The sequence below is a fragment of the Zalophus californianus genome, chromosome 3, assembly GCF_009762305.2.
Source record: "Zalophus californianus isolate mZalCal1 chromosome 3, mZalCal1.pri.v2, whole genome shotgun sequence".
Taxonomy (NCBI): domain Eukaryota; kingdom Metazoa; phylum Chordata; class Mammalia; order Carnivora; family Otariidae; genus Zalophus; species Zalophus californianus.
In genome coordinates, this window is record NC_045597.1 from 69,626,574 (window position 1) to 69,644,180 (window position 17,607).

General features: G+C 38.7%; 1 protein-coding gene across 5 annotated transcripts in view; it reads right to left on the reverse strand.

Moving 5' to 3' along the window:
• FRY (FRY microtubule binding protein) overlaps positions 1–17,607 on the reverse strand; it is a 447,087-nt gene that overhangs the window by 143,423 nt on the left and 286,057 nt on the right. The gene's annotated exons all lie outside the window — the stretch shown is intronic.

The window sequence follows — 17,607 nt, forward strand, 5'->3', positions numbered from 1 at the left end:
CAGGATGGGGTAGGGCAAACATCACCTAAGTTTCATTAAGGAACTTAAAAGAGATCTCTAGTTTAAACAATTCATATTGCTATCTTCTGTTTAACTTCAGTTGATTTTATATTCTTTTTTCTGTCTCCCTATCCACAATTACCCTTTTGGTGCATCCCATTGTGACTGATGTTCTTTTACTCTTAAGAATATGCTTGAGATTATCTATTTTTGTTTCCACAGAGACTGAAGAGCAATGTGGCTGACTTAAGTTTTCACTTTGTTTTACCTGTGGATCCTGTTCTAGTGCTTGATTTTTAGCATTTCAAGGTGATATCGCTGATCACTACCATTGCCTCCTCAAGTGATTTTCTTGCCTTTCTTCCATTCTTGGCACTGTCAAATGGTATTCTTAAACTGCAAACATGACTGTTTACACCCCCACATTTAAAGTCCTTAAGTGGCTTCTAATCACGTCCTGGACAATGTCCAAATTCCATGATGTGGTACATGAGGCGCCTTTGGCACTCTGGCTCTCCCATTACTACCTCTTGCCTCCACCTTGGGCTTTGGTGCACCCCATACCATTATATCCCTTACCTATTTCTGGTCTATTTGGAAAATTTCTTCTCCCTGGCAAGATTCAGTTAGGTGTCATCTCCTCTATTAAATCCCTACCATTACAACCACTATTTCTCCACCCCAGAAAGATTGCCAAGTGCCTTTGCTCTCTGCTTCCAGAATGCTGTTCTACCCCTTTACTTGTATATTTCTTAGCAGACTATGAACTCCAGAATTCTGGTTTGTTCATTTTTGTGTCCTCAATGACTGCCAAACAGCAGGTTATCAGTAAATATCAGTTTAAAAAAAGCAGACTGTGAGTAGTAGCTGAACAACTTGATGCACTAGCAAGATGTCTTTATATAGGACCTATACAAGGAGGCAGTTCAAGAAAATGACATAGAATGATCCTGAACTCACCTCCTCTTAAGGACACAACTAATCTATAGTTACATATGGAATAATTCCCTCTGGAAAGACCCTGAGCACTGGCTGAACAGCTACTTTATAACAAGGAATAAAAGGGCCACATGAAGACAGTCTTGACAACCCCACCCCCCAAGAGTGGTGACCCACCATGGGGAGGGCATCTCACAAATATGGAACTCCTCCCTGAGGAGCATGGAGTTTGTGCTCCACATTAGCCACTCCATCCCTTAGGACCTGCACCAGAGAAATGAGTCCCCAAAATGTATGACTTTGAAAACCAACAGGGCTTACATCCAGGAGAGCCATAAGGCTGTAGGGAAAGAGAGATTCTGCTCTTAAAAGCCTCATATGCAGATTCACTCTCCCTGGGGCCCAGTACAAAAGCAGCAGTTTGAGAAGAGCCTAGACCATATGTGAAGAAGATAAAGTTGTTAATATTAAGGCATCTGCTAGAGGAGCAAAAGCCTGTTAGGATCCTGTGCAGGGATGGAGGCACTGGTGGGTGATATTTTTACATTCGCTCTCAAACTTGCTGGTGCTGGCATTGGGAAGTACTATTTTTGCACTCTCACTCTAACCGACCAGTGCCAACCCCCACCTCCCATGCCACTGTCTTGGACTTGCACCCTTTGTGTTACTCCCATAACCCTGTCCCTGCCCCCCTTGACGTACCAAAGCCAGTAGGCATGCAGAGCCCACACAGGGGATGCCCTTGAGTGCCAGGCTCTGGTGGCCAGGGGCATTGCGTTTCTAGGCTCTATGAGTCTTAAACAACCAGAGAAACAGTTCCAGAGACAACCAAGAACTAGGACAATGTTAAACAATAAGGTTCATTGCCTATATAGGGCCACCCCTTTAAAACTGGGAGAGATAGCTGTTTTGCCTAACACATAAAAACAAACAGAGAGAGTCAAGCAAAATGAGGAAACAGAGGGATGTGTTCCAAACAAAAGGACAAGATAAAACCTTAGGGAAAAAAAAACTTTAATGAAATGGAGATAAATAATTTACCTGATAAGGAGTGAAAGTAATGGTCATAAAGAAGCTCACTGCACTCAGGAAAAGAATGGAAGCACAGAAAGATTTCAACAAAGAGACAATATATAAGAAAGTACCAAACAGAAGTCACAAGCTGAAAAATACAATAACTTAACTGAAAAATACACTAGAAAGGTTCAACAGCAGATTAGATGAAGCAGAAGAAAGAATTAGTCATCTGGGAGACAGGGCAATAGAACTCACCCAAACAGAAAAGCAAAAAGAAAATAATCATAATCATAATCATAATCATAATAAAACATTGCTTAAGAGATGTATGAGACAACATCAAGCAGAATAAAATTCTGATTATAGGGCTTCCAGAAAGAAGAGAGAGACAAAGGGGCAGAAAACTTATTTAAAGAAATAATGGCTAAAAACTTCCCTAACCTGAGGAATGAAACAGACATCCAAATCCAGGAAAACCAGAAGGTTCCAAACAAGATGAACCCAAAAAGACTCACACCAAGGCACATTGTAATTAAAATGTCAATGTTACGCTGAGTGAAATAAGTCAATCAGAGAAAGACATGTATCATATGAACTTACTGATATGAGGAATTCTTAATCTCAGGAAACAATCTGAGGGTTGCTGGAGTGATGGGGGGTGGGAGGGATGGGGTGGCTGGGTGATAGACATTGGGGAGGGTATGTGCTATGGCGAGTGCTGTGAATTGTGCAACACTGTTGAATCACAGATCTGTACTTCTGAAACAAATAATGCAATATATGTTAAGAAAAAAAAAAAGAAGATAGCAGGAGGGGAAGAATGAAGGGGGGGAAATCGGAGGGGAGACCAACCATGAGAGACGATAGACTCTGAAAAACAAACTGAGGGTTCTAGAGGGGAGGGGGTGGGGGGGTGGGTTAGCCTGGTGATGGGTATTAAAGAGGGCACGTTCTGCGTGGAGCACTGGGTGTTATGCACAAACAATGAATCATGGAACACTACATCCAAAACTAACGATGTAATGTATGGTGATTAAAATGACAATAAAAAAATTTAAAAAAATGCCAACGTTAAGGACAAAGAGAGAATCTTAAAAGCTGTGAGAGAAAAATAACGCGTTATGAACAAGGGACATCAGGTCAATGAACAATGAGCATAAGGTCACCATTAGATTTCTCAACAGAAACTTTGCAGGCCAAGAGAGAGTGGCATGATATATTTAAAGTGCTGAAAGAAAAAAAAGAAAAACTTCCAACCAAGAACACTCTACCCAGCAAGATTATAATTTAGAATTAAAAAAGGGATAAAGATTTCTCTGGACAAGCAAAAGCTAAAGGAGTTCATCATCACTAAACTGGCCCTAAAAGAAATGTTAAAACAAAGGGCACTAATTAGTAATAAGAAAACATGTGAAAGTGAAAATTTCACCAGTAAAGGTAAATATATAGTAAAGGAAGTAGACTACTTATAAAGTTAGTATGAATGTTAAAAGACATAGTAAAAATAACTACATATTAATTAGTTAAGGGATACAAAAACCAAAGAGATGTAAAAGGTGACATCAAAAACATAAAATGCAGAGTTTTAGAATGTGTTCAAACTTAACTTGCTATCAACTTAAAATAGACTGTTAAGTATATAGGCTGAGCCACATGGTAACCACAAAGCCTGTAATAGATACATAAAAGATAATAAGAAACGAATGTAAGCATACCACCACAGAAAGTCATCAAATCGCAAGAAAGCAAGAGAAGAACAGGGGAACAGAGAGAAACTACAAAACAGAAAAAAATTAACAAAATGAAAATAAGTACATACCTATAACAACTACTTTAAATGAAATGGGCTAAGCGCTCCAATCAAAAGACACAGAGCTGCTGAATGGATAAAAAGACAAGACTCATCTGTATGTTGTGTATAAGAGATTTACTTTAGATATAGGGACACATGCAGACTGAAAGTGAAGGGATGGAAAGATATTCCATGCCAATGGAAACCAAAAGAGAACTGGGGAAGCTATCCTTACATCAGACAAAACAAACTTGAAGACAAAGACTGTAATAAAAGACAAAGAAGGGCACCACATAATGACAAAGTGGTCAACCCAACAAGAAAATGAAACATTTGTAAATATTTATGCACCCAACATAAGAGCATCTAAAATATAAAACAAATATTAACAAACCCAAAGGGAGAAATTGACAACAACACAGTAACAGTAGGGGACTTTAATGCCCCACTTACATCAATGGATAGATCATCCAGACAGAAAATCAGTAAGGAAATATTGGCTTTAAATCACATATTAGACTTTAAATGGCACATTAGACTAGATGGACTTAATAGATATATACAGAATATTCTCTCTGAAAGCAGTAGAGTACACAATTCTACTCAAATGCACATGGAACATTTGCCAGGAGAGATCATATATTAGGCCACAAAAGAAGTCTCAATAAGTTTAAGAAGATTTAAGTCATATCAAGTATCTTTCCCAACCATAGTAGTATGAAACTAGAAACCAATTACAAAAGGAAAATTGGAAAAATCACAACTATGGGGGAGATTAAACAACATGCTACTGAATAACCAATGGGTCAATAAAGAAATCAAAGGAGAAATTTAAAAAATACTTTGAGATAAACGAAAATTGAAATACAATAAACCCAAATCTATGGGATACAGCAAAAGCAGTTTTAAGATTATAACGATATAGGCCTATCTCAAGTAACAAGAGAAATATAAAATAAACAATCTAACTTTAAACCTAAAGGAACTAGAAAAAGAACAGTTAAAACCCGAAGTTAGCAGAAGGAAGGAAATAATAAAGATCAGAGTGGAAATAATGAAATAGAGACTAAAAAGACAATAGAGAAGATCAATGAAACTAACAGCTGGTTCTTTGAAAAGATAAACAAAATTGACAAGCTTTAGGCTAGACTAAGGAAAAAGAAAGAGGGCTCAAATAAATATAATCAGAAAATAAAGAAGACAAATTACAACTGATACAAAAGAAATACAGAGGATCATAAAGGACTATTATGAACAATTATATGCCAACCAATTAGAAAACCTAGAAGAAATAAATTAATTCCAAGAAACATACCATCTTTCAAAACTGAATCATAAATAGAAAAATCTGAATAAAGCAATTACTAGTAAGACAGTTGAATCAGTAATCAAAAAACTCCCAACAAACAGAAGCCCAGGATCAGATGGCTTCACCAGTGAATTCTACCAAACCTTCAAAGAAGATTTAATACCAATCCTTCTGAAAGTCTTCCAAAAAACTGAAGAGAAAGGAATACTCTCAAACTCATTTTATGAGGCCGGCATTACCCTGATACCAAAACCAGATAAGGACATACACAAAAAAGAGAAAATTACAGGCCAATGTACCTGATGAACATAGATGCAAAAATCCTGAACAAAATATTAGCAAACTGAATTCAACAACACATTAAAAGGATTATGCACCACGATCAAGTGGAATATATTCCAGGGATGGAAAGATGGTTCAACATTTGCAAATCAATCAACATGATAGGCCACATTAACAAAATGAGGGATAAAATCATATTACTTCTCAATAGATGCAGAAAACCATTTGACAAATTCAATACCCATTGATGATAAAAACAAATTGAGTACAGAGAGAATGTACCTCAAAATGATAAGAGGCCATATATCGCAAGCCCACAGAACATCATACTCAATGGTAAAAAACTGAAAGCTTTTTCCTTAAGATCAGAAACAAGACAAGGATGCCCACCCTCACCATTTTTATTTAGCATAGTATTGGAAGTCTTACCCAGAACAATTAGGCAGGAAAAATAAATAAAAGTCATCAAAATTGGAAGAAAAATGTAAAACTATCATTATTTGTAGACAACACAATTTAATACATAGAAAACCCTAAAGACTCTACCAAAAAAGTTAGAATAACAAATGCAGTAAAGTTGGATGGTACAAAATCACTATACAAAAATCTGTTGCATGTTTGTACAGTAACCACAAACTATCAAAACGAGAAATTAAGAAAAAAATCTCATTCACAACTTCATCAAAAGAATAAAATACCTAGGAATAAATTTAACCAAGGAGGTGAAAGACATGGACACTACACTGTACTATTTTCTTGGAAACTGGAATGTGTATATCACAAGGTACTTACTAAATCAGGCATTGTTATCCATGATGTACATGTATTAACCCATTTTAATTCTCACAACCCATGAAGTAGTAACTGTCATTGTTCTCATTGTGCAGAAGAAGAAATCAAGGCACAGGAGGGCTAGTAAGTTGTAGTGCCAGAATTTGAACCTAGACAACCTGGTTCCAGTGTCTTGGAAGCATTAGTTTTTCTACTAGAGTTTAATATTATATGGAGCCCACTCCAATATACTACTGGCGTCTACTAGATTGTACTCTACTTGAAAACAGGATTTCCTCCTCACTGTCTTCGTATTCCAAAAGCAGCTAACACAATAGGGGTTTGATATATATTTTCAGGATGTAAACACTTTAGCATAGGTCTCAAACCACTGATTTGTGTCAAAAATCTCTACTTCAGGATCGAAGGACTCTTCTCCCATTGTAATCTGTTTCTCCGTTAATTAACAATATATTAATATATTGTGGCTCTGAGGTTACAGTGATGAAAGTGTTCAAGAAACTAGTAGGCTTCAGGGACGCCTGGGTGGCTCAGTCGGTTAAGCGTCTGCCTTCGGCTCGGGTCATGATCCCAGGGTCCTGGGATCGAGTCCCGCATTGGGCTTCCTGCTCAGCGAGGAGCCTGCTTCTCCCTCTTCCTGCCACTTCCCCTGCTTGTGCTTTCTCTCTCCCTCTCTAATAAAAAAAAAGAAGGAAAGAAACTAGTAGGCTTCAGAGTGGATCTTCCCTTCTCCTCTCAGTGTGGGTCACCAACACCTTCATGTGACATCAGCTAGCTGAGGACCTGCCCACCTTCCTTAAATTTTGCTTTTGATTTAGTTAAAGCAATTCAGTGTTAACAGTAACAAGTAGGGAGAACTGAATTCACTGGCAATTTGGCCGGTGATCGGGTCATTGGAACCAAAGTTTCTCAAGGTTCACCAGCTGATCATTTGCACTAAGTCACCTGAACCTCTTATTTTTTTTTATTTTAATTTTATTATGCTATGTTAGTCACCATACAGTACATCATTAGTTTTTGATGTGGTGATCCACGATCCATTGTTTTCATATAACACCCAGTGCTCCATGCAGTACATGCCCTCCTTAATACCCATCACTGGGCTAACCCATCCCCCCACCACCCTCCCCTCTAAAACCCTGTTTGTCTCTCAGAGTCCATAGTCTCTCATGGTTCATCTCTCCCTCTGATTTCCACCCCCTTCATTTTTCCCTTCCTTCTCCTAATGTCCTCCATGCTATTCCTGATGTTCCACAAATAAGTGAAACCATATGATAATTGACTTTCTCTGCTTGGCTTATTTCACTTACATCATCTCCTCCAGTCCCATCCATGTTGATGCAAAAGTTGGGTCTTCATCCTTTCTGATGGCTGAGTAATATTCCACTGTATATATGGACCACATCTTCTTTATCCATTCATCTGTTGAAGGGCATCTCGGCTCTTTCCAGTTTGGCTATTGCAGACATTGCTGCTATGAACATTGGGGTGCATATGGCCCTTCTTTTCACTACATCTGTGTCTTTGGGGTAAATACCCAGGAGTGCAATTGCTGGGTCATAGGGTAGCTCTATTTTTAATCTTTTGAGGCACCTCCACACTGTTTTCCAAAGTGGCTGTATCAACGTGCATTCCCACCAAGAGTGTAAGAGGGTTCCCCTTTCTCCACAACCTCTCCAACATTTGTTGTTTCTTTCCCTGTCCATTTTTGCCATTCTAACTGGTGTAAGGTGGTATCTCAATGTGGTTTTGATTTGAATTTCCCTGATGGCTAATGATGATGAACATTTTTTCATGTGTCTGTTAGCCATCTGTATGTCTTCTTCAGAGAAGCGTCTTTTCATATCTTCTGCCCACTTTTTGACTTGATTATTTGTTTTTTGGGTGTTGAGTTTGAGAATTTCTTTATAGATCTTGGATACCAGCCCTTTGTCTGTAGTGTCATTTGCAAATATCTTCTTCCATTCTGTGGGTTGCCTCTTTGTTTTGTTGACTGTTTCCTTTGCTGTGCAGAAGCTTTTTATCTTGATGAAGTCCCAAAAGTTCATTTTTGCTTTTGTTTCACTAGCTTTTGGAGATGTATCTTGAAAGAAGTTGCTGCGGGCGATGTCAAAGAGGTTACTGCCTATGTTCTCCTCTAGGATTCTGATGGATTCCTGTCTCACATTGAGGTCTTTCATCCACTTTGAGTTTATCTTTGTGAATGGTGTTAGAGAATGACCAAGTTTCATTCTTCTGCATGTGGCTGTCCAATTTTCCCAGCACCATTTATTGAAGAGACTGTCTTTTTTCCATTGCATGTTTTTTCCTGCTTTGTCAAAGATTATTTGACCATAGAGTTGAGGGTCCATCTCTGGGCTCTCTATTCTGTTCCATTGGTCTATATGTCTGTTTTTGTGCCAGTACCATGCTGTCTTGGTGATCACAGCTTTGTAATATAGCTTGAAATTGGGCAACGTGATGCCCCCATCTTTGTTTTTCTTTTTCAACATTTCCTTGGTGATTCGGGGTCTTTTCTGATTCCATACAAATTTTAGAATTGTTTGTTCCAGCACTTTGAAAAATGTCATTGGAATTTTGATCGGGATGGCATTGAAGGTATAGATTGCTCTGGGTAGCATAGACATTTTAATAATGTTTATTCTTCTGATCCACGAGCATGGAATATTTTTCCATCTTTTTGTGTCTTCTTCAATTTCTTTCATGAGTGTTCTGTAGTTCCTAGAGTATAGATCCTTTACCTCTTTGGTTAGGTTTATTCTGAGGTATCTTATGGTTTTTGGTGCTATTGTTAATGGAATTGTTTCTCTAATTTCTCTTTCTACAGTGCGTTATTAGTGTATAAGAAAGCAACTGATTTCTGTACATTGATTTTGTATCCTGCCACATTACTGAATTGCTGTATGAGTTCTAGTAATTTGGGGGTGGAGTCTTGGATTTCCCACATAAAGTATCATGTCGTCTGAGAAAAGAGAGAGTTTGACTTCCTCTTTGCCAAATTGAATACCTTTTATTTCTTTTTGTTGTCTGTTGCTAGGACTTCTAGTACTATGTTGAATAATAATGCCGAGTGGGCATCCTTGCCGTGTTCCTGATCTTAAGGGAAAGGCTCTCAGCTTTCCCCACTGAGGATGATATTCACTGTGGGTTTTTCATAGATGGGTTTTATGAACTTGAGGAATGTTCCCTCTATCCCTATACTCCGAAGAGTTTTAATCAGGAAAGGATGTTGTATTTTGTCAAATGCTTTTTCTGCATCAATTGAGAGGACCATATGGTTCTTCTCCCTCCTCTTATTAATGTGTTCTATCACATTGATTGATTTGCGAATTGTTGAACCACCCTTGCATCCCGGGGATAAATCCCACTTGGTCGTGGTGCATGATCCTTTTGATGTATCGTTGGACGCTTTTAGCTAGGATTTTGTTGAGGATTTTGGAATCCATATTCATCAGGGATATCGGTCTGAAATTCTCCTTTTTGATTGGGGTCTTTGCCTGGTTTGGGGATTAAGGTAATGCTGGCCTCATAGAATGAGTTTGGAAGTTTTCCTTGTTTCTATTTTTTGAAACAGCTTCAGTAGAATAGGTATTATTTCTTCTTTGAATGTTTGGTAGAATTCCCCCAGGGAATCCATCAGGCCCTGGACTCTTGTTTTTTTGGGAGGTTTTTGATCACTGCTTCAATCTCGTTACTGGTTATTGGACTATTCAGGTTGTCAATTTCTTCCTGTTTCAGTCTTGGCAGCTTATAGGTTTTCAGGAAGGCCTCCATTTCATCCAGATTGCTCAGTTTATTGGCATATAGTTGTTGATAATAATTTCTAATAATTGTTTCTATTTCCTTGGTGTTAGACATGGTCTCTCCCCTTTCATTCATAATTTTATTAATTTGGGTCCTTTCTCTTTTCTTTTGGATAGTCTGGCCAGTGGTTTATCGATCTTAATAATTCTTTCAAAGAACCAACTTCTAGTTTCATTGATCTGATCTACCATGTTTCTGGTTTCTAATTCATTGATCTCTGCTTTAATTTTAATTATTTCTCTTCTAATGTGTGGCTTAGGCATCGTTTGTTGCTTTTTCTCTAGTTCTTTAAGGTGTAGAGTTAGTTGGTGAATTCGGGATTTTTCTATTTTTTTGAGTGAGGCTTGGATGGCTATGTATTTCCCCCTTAGGACCGCCTTTGCGGTATCCCATAGGTTTTGGACCGATGTGTTTTCGTTCTCATTGATTTCCATATATTGTTTAAGTTCTTCTTTGATTTCCTGGTTGACCCAAACATTCTTGAGCAGAGTGGTCTTTAGCTTCCAAGTGTTTGAATTTCTGCCAAATTTTTTCTTGTGATTGAGTTCCAGTTTTAAAGCATTGTGGTCTGAGAATGTGCAGGGAATAATCTCAATCTTTTGGTATCGGTTGAGACCTGATTTGTGACCCAGTATGTGGTCTATTCTGGAGAAAGTTCCATGTGCACTCGAGAAGAATGAGTATTCTGTTGTTTTGGGGTGGAATGTTCTGTAAATATCTATGAGGTCCATCTGATCCAGTCTATCATTCAAAGCTCTTGTTTCTTTGTTGATTTTCTGCTTAGATGATCTGTCCATTGCTGAAAGTGGAGTATTGAGGTCTCCTACAATTAATGTATTGTTATCAATATGACTATTTTGGTTAACAGTTGGCTTATGTAGATGGCTGCTCCCATGTTGGGGGCATAGATATTTACAATTGTTAGATCTTCTTGTTGGATAGACCCTTCAAGAATGATATAGTGTCCTGAGTCTCTAATTACAGACTTTAGTTTAAAATCTAATTTGTCTGATATAAGAATTGCTACCCCAGCTTTCTTTTGAGGTCTGCTGGCATGGAAGATGGATCTCCATCCCTTCACTTTCAGTCTGATGTACCTTTAGGTTCAAAATGAGTCTCTTGTAGGCAACATATGGATGGGTCCTGTCTTTTTATCCATCTGCAACCCTGTGCCGTTTTATGGGAGCATTTAGGCCATTCATGTTGAGAGTGATTATTGAAAGATATGAATTAATATTCATCATGTTGCCTGTGAAGACGTTGTTTTTATAGACTGTCCCTGTAACTTTCTGTTGTAGATGACTCTTGGGGGTCCTTCTCCTTTTATAGAACCCCCCCTTAATATTTCTTGCAGGGCCAGCTTGGTGGTCACATATTCTTTCAGTTTCTGCTGGTTGTGGAAGCTCTGCATCTCTCCATGCATTCTAAATGACAGCCTTGCTGATAAAGTATTCTTGGCTGCATGTTCTTCTCATTTTGTACCCTGAATATGTCTTGCCGGGGCCTTTCTGGCTTTCCCAGGTCTCTGTGGATAGGTCTGACGTTATTCTGATGTTCCTCCCTCTGTACGTAAGGAATCTCTTCCCGCTAACTGCCCTTAAGATGGTTTTCTTGGTTCTAAGATTTGCAAGTTTTACTATTACATGCCAGAGTGTTGGCCTGTTTTCCTTGATCTTGGGAGGGCTCCTTTCTGCCTCTAGGACGTGAATGTTTGTTTCATTACCCAAATTAGGGAAGTTCTCAGCTATGATTTGTTCAAATATATCTTCTAGTCCTCTCTCTCTCTCCACTCCCTCTGGGATTCCAATTATTCTGACATTGGAATGCCTCATGGTGTCACTTATTTCTCTGATTCTATTTTCATGGATTCTGAGTTGTTTTTCCCTGGCCTCCTCTTTTCCCTTTCTATCTATTATATTGTCTTCCAGGTCGCTTATTTGTTCTTCTGCCCACTTACCCTAGCTGTCAGATTATCTAGATTGGGATTGGCTCTCACTGATAGCATTTTTAAGTTCTGCCAATCAGCTTTCATTTCTGCCCTTAGGGACTCTATGTTGCCATTAATTGATTTCTCCATTCTAGCCATTGTCTTCACAATTGCTAGCCTGAATTCCATCTCTGACATCTTGGTTATATCTGCATGCATTTGTAAATCTGCAGCATAAGTCATAATCTCTGAGTCTTTTCTCTTTTGGGGGCTCTTCCTCCTAGTCATTCTGTTGAGTGTTTGAGGAAATGTATAGAGTCCAAATTATTGACCAGAACTGAAGCAAGATGCACCTGTTTTCTTGGGACCTTAGGGTTGCTGGCTCTTGTTTTCCCAGCCTGTCTTCTGGGGGAGGGGCCTGCCGCGCTATTACTCAGGCAAGCCTGTTGGGGTGGAGTTGCTCTGCCCCATGTGGTGGGGGATGGGCTCAGCGGGAATCAGTTTTTGGGGCTTTTGTTCTCTGGCAGCTTTCCACAGCTTTTCCACGAGTCAGAGCAGAAGAGACCGTTTCCAACCCTCTGCCTCAGAGCAGAGAGACCGCAGTGTGTTCTTCAGTGAGCTCTCTAGGCCACACCATCTCCGTTTCTGTCTGTGCTGCTATAAACTGCAGCGGCCTGGGTTGTGCGCCCCTCCGCGTCCCCAGTCCCGCCTCCAGGTCGGGGCACATCTCTGCCCTTTGTGCTTCTAAAACCGCCAGCTGCCCCCAGATCCCGCCGCTCCGGGTTTCCGCCCCGGGGGCTGCCCTAAAGTCCTTTCCCCGCCGCTACCAGTCTTTGCGTCTGTGCCCTGTCCCCAGCGCGTGAGGCTGTCGCTCACCGGCGGTGTAGGATTCCCATGGCCAGGCACCCTCCTGCTGCCATTTATCCTCCAATATCTGCCTGTGGAATCAGGGCTCCCCGCTTCATAACTCGAAACCAACCACCTGCGATTTCTGTTTGTAGAGATCCAGATCTTCTTACATCTCAGGCTGGTTTCGTGGGTGCTCAGAGTGGTCTGGTCCAGCTCAATTCCGGGGGCCAGTTGAAATAGGGTCCCCTACTCCTCCGCCATCTTTCCTTCCCCCCTGAACCTCTTATGAACATGCAGATTCCTTGACTGCACTCAGACATTTGAAATTAGAATCTCTGGAGGTAGGTTTTGAGAAGTTGCATTTGTAACAGGCTTCTTTGGAGATTCTGGTGCATGTTAAGGTCAAGCTCTATTGACAGAGATTGATAAACAATTTTAGTCATCTTTTGATCTTGTTATACTCAACTACCTTCTAGTTCTCTCTTCCACTTCAACTAGAGCCATTGAAGTAAATCTATTTCTTTCTGTCATATTCCCTTGCACATCACAGTCAACCCCTTTCTTCTTTTAGGTATTTCCTTCTGACACTGGAATTTCTCTGATCATAATTCACTTTTCGATGACCATATTACCCAGAGAACCTATGTGCTAAGAATATAGGTTTAGGATAACTCTAACACACCTGGACTAACAATTTATGCAGATTATTTTCTCTTCAGTGTCTGAATAAATAAGGCATTCATGGAAAGTCATACCCTTGTCAGCTGATTACTAATTTTAAGCCTAGTTTATGTGCACTATTAGAATTTATAAATCCCACTTTGAAATGTGTCTTGAACAGATCTGAAAGATAGATGAAAAGAGATTTTCTCAGGGTCCCTGGGTGGCTCAGTCATTAAGTGTCTGCCTTCGGCTTGGGTCATGATCCCAAGGTCCTGGAATAGAGTCCCACTTCGGGCTCCCTGCTCAGCAGGGAGTGTGCTTCTCCCTCTCCCTCTGCGACGCCCCCTGATTGTGTTCTCTCTCAGATAAATGAATAATTAAAATCTTTAAAAAAAAAAAGAAAAGAGATTTTCTCGTTTATAGAAATGAGGTTAATATTAAAGCAGAATAACTGCTTCTAGAAATTTAAAATAGCCAATACTACACCATTTAAATTTGAAACTTACAAAGAGAACAGTAGTTGTATTAAAATGAATGGTCCCATACATTTTAATGCATTCTACTGATGGCTGTGGAATCCTTAATGTATTACTCAATGTCTACTCAATGATATAAAGATATCATTAATTATCTTACTATTATATGAAAAGTTTAAAAAAGCACTCCTTAAACTTCACTGTGATTATTACACATAAATATACATTAAGTGCTGAGGACAAGTTTCAACAAATATATGGCAACCACAGTTTTTGAGATTCTTAATGGAAATCAAAAGAGCTTCCTTGCACCCTCCCCTCCCCTGCTCCTCCTGAATGTGTCATTCTCTGTTACAGTATCCTACTTTATTTTATTTACAGCAGTTATCAATATCTGAATTTTTCTTCCTATGTTTACTTGTTTACTGTTTGTCTCCCCCACTAAATTACAAGGTCTAAGAGGTCAGAGAGTGTTACTGTCTTATTCATCATTTACTCCCAGCACCTAGGACAGTGCCTGGTACTCTTCATGTAAAAAACTGTTGACCAACTGATTGACTGGACAAATGAATGAATTCAAGTCTTAGTATAAGCAGTGACCGAGATGAAAGGAGAACCATTTTTAATTCTGTATTGTCTAGCCTTCAGATAAAGTATTGCTCTTGGAGCAAAATATTTAGAAAAACATAAATGATATCCATGAAAGTATAGAGCGAGCTCAATGGAGCTTATGACACTGTCATGGTGTTCCATGACAAAGTCTGTAACCCACCCCCCCATACCACTGGCTTGGCTCTAATAGATTTCCAATTACTGAGAGATATTGTTGTTATTAACTATATAGCAGACACATTTTTTATCTTTTAAGGTTTCTTTTATGGTTTTATTTTGTTTTTATAATCTGGACCTCTGGGATATTATATTCACTATCATAAAATTAAAAAAATTAAAAAATTGTTCCAATTATATCCATTTTGAAGGATGGGAAACTAGCACAGTTATTATGAATACTTAATAAATACTACATGTTAAAAGAACTATTAATAAATGGAGAGTCACAACAAAAACATAAGTACTATTAAATCAAGTTTCATAACACATTTCCTTTTTTTCAGAATTAGGTGTGTTATGCCTGACGTGAAGGGAATGTATCAATTTTTAATTGCCCAATATGTTCAGATTCTGACATTAAATATATAGAAGAAAAAAGTATTGGTTACTACTAAGCAAGAGTTCTTGAAAGATGTCAGTGTTGTGGTAAGAAGGTGCCATAAATTCCCCATCACTTCACAAGCGTATATTGCTAACATAAGGTTGACCTACTTAACTAAGTGTAAATAAAGACTTCAAGTTTGTGTTACCAAAGCAGCCTGCTTCCAACAGACTGACTCTGAAGATAAACCAGGGCACTGACATTAAATGAGCATTGATCTGAGAGCTTGTTTACTTTGAAAGCAGCAGAGTTTTCATGCTCAGTCACTTCTATTCTGCTCTATGTCACACTGCCACCTTGATGACCCCCCTCTGCAGAACACATCAAAGATGGCTTTGATGTGTTCAACAGGTAGGGTTCAAACATTAGGTTCACTATACTTAAGCATGTAGAGGGAAGTGGGACACAAAGAAGGCCAGGGTGCTGGAAGCAAAAAGGGAACAGGTAAACAGGGAGAAAAGCTGGTCTGCTGGTCATTATGAAATGATATGGTTGGCTCTACCCTCATAAAATACTGACACCATTCAAGACAAAGTATACTTCCGAAGCCATGTTAGTTTTTCTTCATGGAGTATTTGTTAAGTTGGTTTGGAAGGTTTTCTGTATATTTATGACATTTTAAAATGGTCTCATTTTTTTGAAAGATTTATTCATTTATTATTTTAGAGAGAGAGAGAGAGAGAGAGAACATGGAGGGAAGGGGCAGAGGGAGAGGGAAAGAGAGAATCCCAAGCAGACTCCCTGCTGAGTACAGAGCCCGTGGTGGGGCCTTTTCCCATGACCCAAGTGGAAATCAAGAGTTGGAAGCTTAACCAACTGAGCCACCCAGGCACCCCAAAAATGGTCTTATTTAATCCCTACTGGGTTTAGTTCTAAATATAGGTGATACCATTTTATTCCAATTGTAACTCATCAAGGATCTTTTTATATCTTTTAGCCTTGGGGTGGTGAATTCCAACAATTTATTACCCATAAAGAAAAATATCATTGCCTTATTTGGCCTAATAACTACCTCTTTCATGCTTCATGGGGTCTTGAACCTTTACACAGGGCACAAGTATCTCTCTACTCTCAGCTTTTATATCCCTCACTGTCTCTATCATGCATTTTGAAACTTTGTTATATATCTGCCAATGAAATGCTAAACTCCTCAAGGACAGAGACTCTATTCTATATCTAGTTTTAATATAGTTGACTTCCCCTATGTTTCCCACTTCCAGCACCTTCCCTAGCACCTCACACAGTGGGCACTTCATACCTACTGGGTGAACTGAATGGAATTCTGGAATTTCGTTCAGTCTCTATGTTATTGCCTCTATATAATACTCTTTCTGATCTCATCACAGCCATTCTCTTAGAAATCCTAGTGCTTGGGGGAACGTGGGTGGCTCAGTCCATTAAGCGTCTGCCTTTGGCTCAGGGCACGATCCCAGGGTCCTGGGATCGAGCCCCGCATTGGGCTCCCTGCTCGGCGGGAAGCCTGCTTCTCCCTCTCCCACTGCCCCTGCTTGTGTTCCCTCTCTCACTGTGTCTCTCTCTGTCAAATAAATAAATAAAATCTTAAAAAAAAAAGAAATCCTAATGCTTGAAATGTTTGCATAGGGATACCCCATCAGCTTGTAGTCCCACTTCTCTCTACAGCCATTTATAATCCTGTTATTAAGTCTTTTTGGTGGGTTTTGACTAAAGCACCCATATTTTAACTTTAAGGCACTTACAGTCTAAAGTAAGATTACGCCACTATATTTCAAAAGCACCTACTTTAAACAAAAAATTTTGGTTTTTTTGGCCACAACAATAAACTCTCATGCAAAGTATTATCTTAACTCTAAAATTCATCACAAAAACACTTAGCATAATATATACAGAAAAATGCACTGTGAACATTCTTAATTACTTCTTTGTTTTGAGCAAGATGACCATTTTCTACCTGTGTAAAATGTAAATAAACAAAAAATATTTTTAACTGGAACTAATAACTGAATAACTTAAAAGTGGACCAAACAACAACAAAATGACATTGGGCTCTGTGTTAGAAATGTATTACAGATGCATAAATCCCTAAGTAAAATATCAGAGAGTGCATATTATATAATAGTTGAAAAACCCTGAAAAGCTTTTTGTTTTCAGAATACTTAAAAGCTTAATTCTATATCCACTGCTATTATATTTCACGCCAATTTGAAGAAAATAAATGATTCTAATCTTGGATTTCACAATCCATGCTTAAAACAGCTCTAATGCAGATTATGGTGTAATTATGGTAAATGCCAAAATAATATAATTAATCTTAACCACCTCACTAAATTAAAGTGTCTTATAACAAAAAAGACAAGGCAACATGTATAAGCACATACAGGATTGTATAATTAAGTAGATTTCAAAAATTCTAAAGCAGCAAATATCAAACTCATAGAAGAACTTTAAGACACAACTGGAAACAACTAGAAAATATACACTGTTTGCACTTACGTTAGGGTTGATTTTCATTTAGTTGTCTTTTATTAATAGGTCACTAAAACTTAAAATATGCTTAACCACTTA